The sequence below is a fragment of the Lepidochelys olivacea genome (assembly GCF_965140295.1).
Source record: "Lepidochelys olivacea isolate rLepOli2 genome assembly, chromosome: 3".
Lineage (NCBI taxonomy): Eukaryota > Metazoa > Chordata > Testudines > Cheloniidae > Lepidochelys > Lepidochelys olivacea.
Window position 1 is genome coordinate 167,935,244 of NC_140413.1, and position 12,922 is coordinate 167,948,165.

General features: G+C 43.6%; 1 long non-coding RNA gene across 1 annotated transcript in view; it reads left to right on the plus strand.

Annotated features, from left to right (window-relative positions):
• Positions 1-12,922, plus strand: part of LOC311517848 — a 62,082-nt gene that overhangs the window by 27,934 nt on the left and 21,226 nt on the right. The window lies entirely within an intron of this gene.

Consider the following 12,922-nt stretch of genomic DNA (forward strand, 5'->3'; position numbering starts at 1 on the left):
CTCCCCCTTACTCTCACAGATAGTATGGAGCACACAGCAAGCAGCAATAACCATGGGAATGTTGGTTGCGCTGAGGTCTAACCTAGTCAGCAAACAGCACCACCGAGCGCTTAAAAGTCCAAAGGCACATTCTACCACCATTCTGCACTTGCTCAGCCTATAGTTGAACTGCTCCTTACTACTGTCCAGGCTGCCTGTGTACGGCTTCGTGAGCCATGGGAGTAAGGGGTAGGCTGGGTCCCTAAGGATAACTATTGGCATTTCAACATCCCCAACGGTAATTTTCTGGTCTGGGAAGTAAGTCCCTTCTTGGAACTGCTCGAACAGCCCAGAGTTCCTAAAGATGCAAGTATCATGCACCTTTCCTGGCCATCCCATGTTGATGTCGGTGAAACGTCCCTTGTGATCCACCAGTGTTTGCAGCACCATTGAGAAGTACCCCTTGCGGTTTATGTACTGGTTGGCAAGGTGGTCCAGTCCCAAGATAGGGATATGTGTTCTATCACCCCGCCACAGTTAGGAAAGCCATCCAGTATGACCTGCACATTTCCCAGAGTCACTACTCTTGATAGCAGAATGTCAGTGATTGCATTGGCTACTTGGATCACAGCAGTCCCCACAGTAGACTTGCCCACTCCAAATTGATTCCCAACTGACCGGGAGCAGTCAGGCGTTGCAAGCTTCCACAGGGCTATCGCCACTTGCTTCTCAACTGTCAGGGCAGCTTTCATCTTGGTATTCCTGCGCTTCAGGGCGGGGGAAAGCAACTCACAAAGTTCAAGGAAAGCGGCCTTACAGATGCGAAAGTTTCGCAGCCACTGTGAATCATTCCATACCTGCAACACTATGTGGTCCCATCAGTCTTTGCTTGTTTGCCGGGCCCAGAATCGGCGTTCCACTGTATCAACCAGCCCCACTGCCACCATGATGTCCCAATTGCCACAGCCCGTACTTTCAGGAATGTCTGTGTCCATGTCCTCATCACAATCGTCTTTGTGCTGGTGTCTCTTAGCCTGGTTCTGCACAGACTCCAGGATAATGTGTGAGGTGTTTACAATGCTCACAACAGCAGCGGTGAGCTGAGCAGGCTCCATGCTTGCCATGGTATGGCATCTGCATGGGTAACCCAGGAAAAAATGCGTGAAACAATTGTCTGCCGTTGCTTTCACGGAGGGAGGGAGGGGCGGCTGACGACATGTACCCAAAACCACCCTCGACAATGTTTTTGCCCCATCAGGCATTGGGAGCTTAACCCAGAATTCCAATGGGCAACTGAGACTGCTGGGAACTGTGGGATAGCTACCCACAGTGCACGCTCCGTAAGTCGATGCTAGCCATGGTATTGAGGACACACTCCGCCAACTTAATGTGCTTAGTGGGGACATACACAATCGACTGTATAAAATCGATTTCTAAACATTGACTTCTATTAAATTGACCTAATTTTGTAGTGTAGACATACCCTTAGAAAATATTTTGCATCACTACCATCTGAATCACCTAGAGAATCTGTATCACCAGTATGTTACATGACAGCTTTTGCTTGTAGAAAAGACTACAACACATTTAGGTTGCAAAATGATTTCCATTGTTCCTTATTTGGAGGCACATAATCTTCTGAGAAACCTATCTGTTGGGCTGATAGTATCTGTTCTTGATCTGAGCTCAAAGGTGAGTTTTTATTTTATTTCAAAAACTTGAGGAAACAGGTACAGTGAAAATGGCTGAAGTGAAGCTTTGTGTATCAGTGGTCCTTAACAAGGAGAAGAGACTTCGCTAGGCCTCTGGGGAGGGGGAAAACTACAAATTGAAAAGTCACTTCAGAACATACTCCATAGATATCTGTTAAGATTATTTTAGCAGTTTAATGAAGCTCCAGTACAAGTTAGTCTCTAGTCCTGCAAAGTTTTATGCATGTGCTGAACTTTACACACTGTGCATAGCCCTGCAGATCACTCACAGTGTATAGAGTTAAGCGTATGCGCAAGTCTGTGCAGAATCAGAGCCTTGGGGTGGTAATGGCTGGTCCCTTCAGGTGAGGTGATCAAGAGGGAAAAGAAGTTAAATAATTAGCCCAATATGCCAGAGGGCTTGTCTTCTTTGCAGAATGTACTCAAGTTATAACTCAAGCATTGTGCCTCACTCGAGTCCTGTCCACACACAAAAACTCTTGACTAAAGTATAGTGGTGCTTTTAACTCGAGTTGGCCGGCAGTTGTGGGGTATAGACTAAAATTTGAGTTAGCACAACATATCAGCTAACTCAACCACTCTGTGTAGCGTGAGTGTTCTCTCACAGTGTGATCATTCTCACTTGAGCTAGGCTACCTCAAGAAGACTTAACTTGAACTTGAGCTGATACTTCAAGTAAAGACATATCTAGGGGTGGCAAGTTTCTTAGTAGTAGCTTGAGAGCACCAGGAAAGTTCACACATCAGTGTCTGGGCTCCCTAACTTTGTGTTCCTCTTCCCGCAAAAAATTACTATTATTGATATTTGGGATTGATTCTTCAAGAATATGTAGGGAAATTGTATTTGCAGTTATTTGGAATGTTTAGAAATAATGGTACCAAATAATAAGAAAACAATAGAAAAGGTAGACATAAGTATGGAGGAAAACTTAGCTGGTTGTGTAGGGTAGGATGGAGGAACAGATCTATATTTGGAGAAACCTCTTTGTATTGAAAAGTAGGCCAGTCAGGTGGCATGATGCTTTTATGACTTTGAAATGCTGAACCCATATAACAGAAGTTACACTCACATTTGAACTAGAGCAATTCTATATACTCTGATAAGGGAAAAGATTGGTACGAACAAGCTGGCAGTGTTGCCTAACAAACATTCACCTTATTAGTAGTGGCTCTGAAGCTGGATAAGCAAGGGTTAACTGAATTTGTGCTGACCCTCTTCTGCAGCTGGCTTGTTAACTCACTTGACTGGAAGAAAGAGAAGGTAGTTCTCAGGAAGAAAACTGGGGTTTGAACAGACTTGTTCGATCTGAGAGGGTTGAGCTGCAATTGTAGTATACTAGTATGGTTGGGACAGGAGCCCTGAGTGGGACCAACCTTGGGGAGAAGGTGTAACAGTGACAGTATAGTGCTCTGGGTAACCAAGAGCTCTAAGGAAGGGCGACTCTGAGAAGAACTTTTGGGAGGACTTTAGTTATAGAAAGTAATTTGGATGAACAGACCATAACCCAGGAGCTGTGATTCTGAGATTGTGGTGTCTTTTGTGAACAAGGACCCAGTTAAGACTTGGGCTTAGTCTATGGTTACAAAGTTTTACTGGCATAACTGTGTCGGTTAGGAGTGTGATGGATATATTTAACCAACATAGTCAAAAGTCCTCTTGTAGAGGCAGTTATACGAATACAATGGTGTTTTGTACGGCTATCCGTTTTTGCTTTGTGAAACTGGAATACGCTATGCTAGCACAACTGCATCCATGCTGGGAGTGGCTGGGTGGAGTTTGCTGCTTTAACTATATCGACACAGTTAGAGCAGCAAAACGGGTAAGTGTAGACACAGTCTTGAAGAACCTGGAGTCTTGTATGGTGTCAGGTGGGAAATAAGACCCTGCTTACACAGTGCTTCTGTCATGATTTTTTTTCATTATTATTATCACACTAAAATGTTTCCTAAGCAAAATACACTCTTCTCTGCAGTATGTGCTTAACTGCAAATGCTGGTTTGTTATTGTAGGGTTGTTGGTGTGCCGGGCTGCTGACGCTTCTTTTAAGAAAGTGCTGACTCAGCTTTTAAAGAGGTGGGGAAAAGATAGGGTAAATTAGGTAAACAACTGACACAACAAGGGGAATAATTAAATCAAAGATTAGCCAGATCCTAACTTTCCTGGGAGTTTTGGATGTGGAGGAATCCAGTAATGGAATCTAAAGAATGGCTTGGAAGCCTGAAGTTCCTGAAGGAAATGCTATCAACAAATACATGGTAAACACTGGCAGTTCCCAAGATCCCAAGCATTATGCTATATCCCTGGCTTCAAAGGAAACATTTAGATGATTCATAATGAAGTTGATAGATATTATAAGACAGTAAAAATCTATCCTAAGGCAAGATATCTTCAAAAATTTTTGTCATAAATAACTTATATAAAATACTATAACTTCAACAAAAAAATGGGGTAAGACTTCCCACTTCCTTTGTGGTCAGTGGGGAAACCTGTTGAAAGAATGACCAGGAGCCATCATGCCTCAACACTTCACTAGATAAGCTAGCTCAAGAAAGTATGACTGGTATTTATTTGTACATCCCTAATGAAGAGGAGACATATTTTTCTCTGAGTCACTTAAGAAATATGTAACCTGTTAAGGAGGAGTTCTAGCAACAGCCACTAATGGGATTTTAGCTAAGGAACCAGTAAGCAGTTGGGAGGATTTTAGAGCAAGAAATGTACTGACTACAGGTAGATATACAGCTCCTAGTGGATAGAATTAGAGCTGCCCAACTCTGTTATAGGCCAGATACTGCTAACAGCTAATGGAGATTTGCCTTTAGGTCAAGTGGTATGGCTTTTGGAGCAAGAAGGGATATGGCTTTTGGAGCAAGAAGATCTTAGTTCTGGCCCCCTGGTGCTGTAAAAGTTTTGCATTCCTATATTATGCTGAGTATGCAAAGGGACATTCGTGGAATGCTAGGTGGCCACAGACTCATTTCAGCGTATGGTACAGCATTCCTTTGGGAGGAAAGGCTCTAGAGAAGTCAGTATTATAATTTAAAGGTAAACTTGCAGGCTTTTTACCTGTCAAGACATGAATTCAGATCCCCAGGTTTCTGTGACTTTTTTTTCCTGCTACAGTTGCATCACTAACACTGGTTTCAGAGTAACAGCCGTGTTAGTCTGTATTCACAAAAAGAAAAGGAGTACTTGTGGTACCTTAGAGACTAACCAATTTATTTGAGCATAAGCTTTCGTGAGCTACAGCTCACTTCATCGGATGCATACTGAGCTGTAGCTCACGAAAGCTTATGCTCAAATAAATTGGTTAGTCTCTAAGGTGCCACAAGTACTCCCTTTCTTTTATCACTAACACTGTAAACTCTCTAGAGTAGGGACCATTTTCTCATTATGTATTCACAGTGCCTGACATATTGGGACCCCAATACCTTATTTGGGCCTCTAACTAATATATAAAGCAAATCAGGAGCAGACTGCCTTCTCTAAATTGCCCTTAAGTATTGTTATAGCCACTGTAGATGTGAAATGCAGAATAGTAAGGGCCTGAACTCTGGTCTTGTGTATGAAGTATAGGAGGAACTAGTTTTAAAATGTACCTGTGATTTATAAGTCTGTGCATTAATTTAGGATTCTGACATTTTTATTTTTAAAGCGTTTTAGTTCACCCTCTGTAGTAATGCTAAGAATGGTTGGATTTTAAGGTAAACATGGGTTGTATCCCTCTGCTCTACTAAGTTCACAGATCAGCACTTTCAACCATGAGCCATACATTTAGTTTTGCAGTTTAGGAGTCCTGCAAAAAAGTCTGACTACAGAAATTCTTTCACAAGCTCTAGAGCCAGAAAAATATGATAAAAGAAAATTGAGGGATTAAGTAGAAAAAGAAAGAGCAAAAAATAAACCAAACCAAAGCTGCAGGAAACTGAGCTTGAATGTAAGAGCAGCATCTGGACAGAGTGGGAAGTTGGATTTGGCAGGGACTAAAGTGTTGCAAGCACTTCAGGAAGAAATTTAGGTCCTGATCCTATAAAATTCACTCTCATATGAGGAGTTCTTACTCGTGCAAATAACCCCACTTCAGAGGGATTACCAAGGGCTGCAGGATCAAGCTCTTAGAACAAATCAGCTGTTGTTATTGGCAACACCCAGGATGGAAGACAAAGATAGAAGTACTGTAATGTAAAAGGTGAAAGGATTGTTCAGCTGTTCTTTAGAGGGTCTTTGGCTAGGTCAACTGAGTCAAGCACACTGGAAATCTAGTAAATATTCTTTTATAAGAGCAATGTGGCTGTTAAGGCAATGATGACTGTAGGAGGGGTGTATTTCAAGTATACATACTTGCCAGATCTCTCTTTCAGCTGGGACACTCCTTGCTTTTTTTGGACTCTTTCCCAGCCTCCTGTAGATTTTGGAAAGCCTCCCAGTCAGCTGCCATGTAACGGGCTTTGAACTTCAAATAGGAACACCCAGCGCTGGAGGGAACACCACCACCCTTCCTCAACTCCTCTGTTGTATTTGGTGTGTGGACATAATGGAATTCTTCCAGACTGCAATTGCCAAAAAACTGGCAAGAATAGTACCAGGGAATCTGAGAGCAGAGTTGGGTTTAAGTCATGGAGAACATACAAGCCTTTGAAAATGGACATTTATATGTTGTAATACAGTGCCTAGTATTACTGTGCAGAGAGAGAGAGAGTGTATGCGTGCCCCTGCTGTAGCTGGGACAGAAATGCCACTTAAGAAATAGGAAAGAAAATACAGAATCTGAATTCTGATGCAACTCTAATTATACCAATTGAATTATACCAATTTTTTAAATCATTTCTGGTTTGTGTGAAGCCAGTTCTGAAAAATGCTGACTGCAGTGGCACAGTTAACAAATAGGAGCAGTTAGTTTATTAACCATCATTCAGGCAAGATTACCTGCTATTAGCTGAAACTCCGGGGGGCAAGGATCAGCGTTCATGTCACATTCCCCATCAGTACCCGGCCCAAGCTGGGGACGCTAGTGATCCAACCAATTTGGTGATGAATCCTGGTCATGTGCCATCTGAGGCATGTTGCGCATATGCTAAAGGAAAAAAGCTGAAATCCCCAGTAGCACTCATGCTTTCATCCCACTACATTAGCGGGTAGTAATATGGGACTTGCATATGGTTCAGATCAACAGACCCTCTAGGTAGGTATGCTGGCTCTAGCCCAGAGGCGGGCAAACTGTGGCCCGTGGGACTGTCCTGCCCAGCCCTTGAGCTCTCCGCCGGGGAGGCTTGCCCCCGGCCCCACCCCCGCTGTCCCCCATTCTTTGCAGCTGCGCCGCCGCGTGGGCAGCACTCTGGACGGCAGGGCTGCACGCTCCTGCAGGGCAGTGCGGCAGCATGTCTGGCTCAGCCGGGTGCCACGGCTGCCAGACATGCTGCTCTGAGTGGCATGGTAAGGGGGCTGGGGCCAGTGGGTCCCGGGGGGCAGTTAGGGGACAGGGAGCAGAGGGTGGTTGGATAGGTGTGGGAGTCCCGGGGGCCTGTCAGGGACTGGTTGGATGGGGCAGAGGTTCTGGGTGGGGCAGTCAGGGGATGGGGCACAGAGGGGGGTTGGAAAGGCATGGGAGTCCCAGGAGGCCTGTCAGGGGGCGGGGGTGTGCATAGGGGACAGGGAGTGGGGGGAGCTCCCAGGAGGGGGCGGTCAAGGGACAAGGAACAGGGGGGGTTGAATGGGTGGGGAATTCTGAGGGGAGCAGTCAGGGGGTGGGAAGTGGGAGGGGTCAGATGGGGGCGGAGCCAGGCTGTTTGGGGAGGCAAAGCCTTTCCTACCTGGCCCTCCATACAGTTTTGCAACACCAATGTGGCCCTTGGGGAAAAAGTTTTCCCACCCCTGCTCTAGCTAGTACCATCTGCTTCAGAGGGTGCAAAAATCTCCATAATGGACAAGCATGGAATAATCTGACTTTAGGGGAAGTTTCTTCTTAATCCCAGGCAGTAAGGTCTTGACATATACCCTGAAACATCAGAGTTCATATCCCTTATAACTTTTTTGCCCTATAACTGTGGATGGTGTCATCCTTATAAATGACTGTCCTGTTTTAGAATTCTGCTGACTTATTGGGGACAATGATATGTTGGGGCAGTGAGTTCCACAAATAAGTGGGTTTCTTTTTTTAACAAAACCCAACTTTCTGTCATAAATTGTAATATATTGCCTCAAACTTGTATCATGATAAAGTGTGTAGGAACACCTGGTTTACCTTCTCCGTGCCATTTATTATATATACCTAATCAAATCCTCTTTTATTCTTTTCCTCTAAATATTTCTATATGTGGAAGTCATTCTATGCCTCTAGTCATTTTTGTTGTGTACTGTTGACCTCCTGAATTTCTGTTTTCTGGTGGTTTGTTTTTTTGTTTTGTTTTTTAGAGATCTGATTAAAACACAATATTCAAGGTGAGGATGTATATTGACATATAATGGCATTTTAATATTTTCACTTTGTCCTATGATTTATATATTTTTGTTTGCTTCGTGAATGTGGCTGACACTGAGCTGAGATCTTCAGTGAATGATCTACAATGACATCTAAATCTTTTCCCTGAATGATGACAGTTTATTTAGGACCGAGCAGGAATTCCCAGAAGGAATAACTTGAACTACTCATGCACTGTGCATTACCTTGCTGTGAGTGTCATTTCCTCAGCACTGAACTTCATCTACTGCTATGCTGCTCATTCATTAAGCTTTACTAGGCCCTTCTGATGTTTCTCAGTCTTCTCTAGTGTTGACTAAACTAAATTACTTTGTCATCTGAAAATTTTGCCACCTCAGTGTTCATACACCCCCCTGTTTCCTAATCATGAATTAATATGTAATCTCATAAAAGCCAATTAACAGGTTTCTATATTTCATGGCAAAATCAAGAGTGTTGTCTTGCATGTTCTTAAGGTGAGAGAAGTGCGAAGTGAAGCTGAGAGTTTCTGCCACCTAAGGATCACAGTAGATGATGCTCTTGACTTGCCAAGAATAGCAGATTTTGTTTGATGAATATTTCAGCAATCAGTTTAATATATTGAATGTTACATCTCCTCCAAAACCAAGAATAGCTCATCTGCACTCAAGAATGTGTGATTATTCTGCCTCAGCAGAGTGATTTTCAATGATCTGGTTCATTGAGTGCTCAATCAGTACTGTCATTTAAGAGATCTAGGTCTAATTCCTAGTTCTGTGGTCTCAGTCCTTTGGCCTACATCCCAAATTACATGCCAGGGAATTACATGCCAACTCAAAACTGAACCCCTGTTGGCCCCAGAGTCGCACTGTGCCATTCTGGAGTGGCACTGATGGGTTCCAAAAGGTATCCATACCCAGGTTGGGAGTGCTTTTGATACAGATTCATGAGCTATTCTGGGAGTGGGATCCTCAGAGTTTCATAGTGGGTGTAGAAGGCAAGTTATATTCTTGCTTTCCTAGATCACAACATATATATTAGTACTCATACCGAAAATCTCTTCATATAGTTTCATCATAGCAGTGGAGGTTAAATAAAAAGGACTGTGAATCAAAGCTGAGAGGCCAAATTCTGTTTTCAGGTACATCAATGTAAATCTGGAATAACTCCACTGTCTTCAGCAGTTACTCCTCCAGAGCAACACCACTGAAAGGGCAGAATTCAGCCTGAGCTTTACAGTCTTGCCTCAAATGGAGAAAAATTCTAATATGAAGTGGTATCAGGTATATGTGTGGATTTATCATAATGCAACCACAAATAATTTAAAATAATCCTAAATTTAGAAAACTGTTTAAACCCATCCACCAGTAGTTACAACAGCAAGACTGGATTTTATTTTTATGAGACATATCTTTTAAATTATTTTAAAAAGAGGTATTAGTATATTCAGCTGAGCAGATCTATGTGGATGAAAAGGCACAGGAGCTTTACATTGAGGGCTGGAAACAAAAGTGATGACTACACAGAGAAGAATGAGACCTTAAGATGACTTATGCAGAGGCTATTTTACCTTGATAAGAAACTGTTAAGGGTGAGAAATGACTGAATTTTTAGTTTGTTTTGGTGATAGTCATGACAGGAAAGATAATACTAATATTAATGTTTTAGCTGAATCTGGTTTCACTTAAAATGAGTTAAGGACACATCCCAGAAAGCTGTGTTGTTCTGAGCCAGTCCTTTAACCTCTCTCTCTCTCTCTCTCTCTCTCAGGCCCCATGTATACCCAATTTCTGCCATATTATTAAATATACATATATTTTTTTAAAACCATGGATGGGAAATGACTTTGTGTCATGGGGCTGGTACACCCGTCACCCTTTGTGGGGTGGGTGGAGTATTCCGGCCCCATGGTTGTGTCTGTAGGGCTGCCCCCAGTCTCGGGGCTGCGTGGCCCTGTGGCCTTAGTCCGACAACCCTTGTGATCAGGGCAGCACGACCTGACAGCTGGAGTCAATGATACAGTCCCTGTTATCAGGGCAGTCTGGCCTAGTGACCAAAGTCAGTACTATGGCCCCTACTCTCAGGGCAGTGCGGTCCAATGGCCAGAGTCAATGCTAAGTCCTCTATTGTCAGGGCAGGGCAGTGCAGCCTAGCAGCCAGAGTCTGGGTGGCGGCCGGGATAGGGGAACCTAGGCCGTCCCTCTCCACCGGGTCCCAACCCAGGGCCCTATCGGTGGCAGCGTTGCCCCCACCAGCTCTGTGGGGCTCCAACCAAAACACACCGAGCCTTGCTCCAATTCTGTGACCGTTTCCCCACAAAACCTCCCTGGGTTACTTCCTACACGAGTCTCTGGGGTTGTCCGTCTCTGGGATTCTCCGGTCTCTCCACGCCATTCCAAGCCAGTGTGTCGGAATCCATCTCTGACTAGCTGGCCTCCGTACCTGGTTAAAAGTAACGGTGGTAGCCCTGGTTGTTAAATAAAGGCAACCTGGAGGCTTTATTTTTTTGCATGCCACCCCTGGACCACTTTCATTATAACCCTGTAGAGCACAGCCCATGGTTTGGTAAAACTGCCTATTTCTCATCTATAGAAAGGATGTGCAGAAACTTCCTGGAAGCATTTCCCGTTGCTACTTCAGGAAAGGGTGGATATTCTGATCTTTCATTTTTTCCATTTATTTCCAAAAGAGGGAGGGGGTATTTGTTAACAGACTTTCCCATGGCTAATCAGACAACAGAGCTCCTAAAGGTGGGGTTGGCTTTTTTGATGCACACATTCTTGTTTTGTTTTTTTCTCAGGTTGTATATTGCATCCAGTTGGCTTGAGGAGTTTTGTCAACAATCTGTTGGTAATAAAGCATGAAGGTCATTCCTTGATGCTGGCTTTTCAGACTTGTTAACTATAGAGATGATGAGTGTTTAATCCTAATGTTATTCAAAGAAACTGTTAGACAGTAGTTCCTTCTTGATTTAAGACATCTTTAATGACTGCAATGCTGACAAGCCCAGGGGAAAGTAGCATTTCTCGCATTTCATGAACAGTAAAATACTTTGTAGTTTCACCATGAACTTTTGGCTATTTTTTCATAACAACCAAAAGCCATTTAAATACAAAATATTTTTTTTGCAGGCAACAGCCTTTTTTATGCTATGACACTGAGAACATTTTTGTGTGAAAATGGTTCATTGTAACTTGTAGCAGGCAACTAAGTGAGGCACGAATCTTGACATTTTTGTGCAGGTAAAACCATATCCGTTAGTGAAACTGTTAAACTATCAATTTAACAAAATCTCACTAAATAATATTTTACTACTTGTCTAAAATACTTAACAGACTAAGTACCTACATATAATACTGAACTGCAGCCACCTTTGGGAAGGAGATTGACAAATTAATTGCACAGTATTGAGGAGAGGAAAAATTTTGCTTCAGAGTCTACATTACTTACAAAAAGTGCCTTGAGATCTTAAGGGCCAAACTTTTAAATACAAATGTCCCAAGGCCAATGTGCAAAAACTGTATGCATTTGTGTTGCAGCTGTACACTTGGATTTGTAGCATCCCATTTGTGTGCACAAACGGGTATTGTTATATTTGCCTGTTTACATATGCAGTTGCAATAGTTGTATATTTAAATGTGTATACATCTTTGAACATAGACCTTGGGCTGCATCATTACAAAAAGTTGGTTATAAACACCTACACAGAGCAGACAGCACTACTGAAAGACTTGCACATGTCAAACTGCATGGAATCCATTTCGTATACCAGTGAAGGGACCTGTGCATTCTTGTAGTTTAGGTATTTTAAACGTGATGCTTGGACCTCAAGACACCCATTCCTCCAGTGAAATTCTGAGTTCTATGGAAAAATATGTCTAGAGGAAATAACTAGTTGTGCACTGATCAGCTTCTGATGGAATGACGTCTGCAATGCTTTGTAAAGAGACTTTGGGGAAAGCTCTGAAGATGTGTGTTCCCTCTTGGTCTGAAAACCAGCTTGTAAGTGCAGTTTACCATAGTCTCTCTCTTTAAAAAATGGCACCAAATGCTTCTCCTCAGGAAGCAGATGTGCTAATTATGACTAAATGGCTCCTTCTTAACCTCTTTTCTGAGCAAAAATGCACTTTAAATCAGAAAAAAACCACTACAGTATTTGTCAGGCGCTGCCTCTGATAATCAGGCCTAAGGTTGGAGTGTGGGTCACAGCTAGGCGTAGGTTGGGCCTGGGCCAAGATCCGGGGCAGGCCAGGGTCAAAACCAAGATCAGAGTCTGTAGACAAAACAGGATCAGAATCGTAGCCAGAGTCCAAGAGCTGGCCAGAGGTTGAAGCTGGGTGGTTAGATTGCAAAAACAAGCCAAGTTGGTACCAAAGCCAGGGTCCAGATACGTGAAGAAGGTCCAAACCAGATAGTCGGAGCTTGAGGGTTTGAGGTGGGGTGGGAATCAGGAGGTGGAGGCAAGGCTGGAGTGGGTTGGTGACAAAGCTGGAGTGAGGTAAGGGCAGGAGCAGGCTGTGAGTTGCTGGAGTCTGGGGCGCTGTGAAGCAGCAGGAGGATTCCTGGCCAGGTAACACTGTTGCTTAGACTGATCTGCAGCTCTGCTGAGGTTGCAGAAATACCTGACCCTGGGGTCATTTGACCCATGCTCTGCTCAGGGATAGGTGCTGCTGCATGCTGGAGAGCTGACTCACTGCAGCACCTGAGTGAGCAGCCCTGGTTTGGCTGCAAGTTTGCCTCGTGATTTAGCTGATACATATGGCACAGCTGAATTTAGTCCGAGAGGGTGGGTACA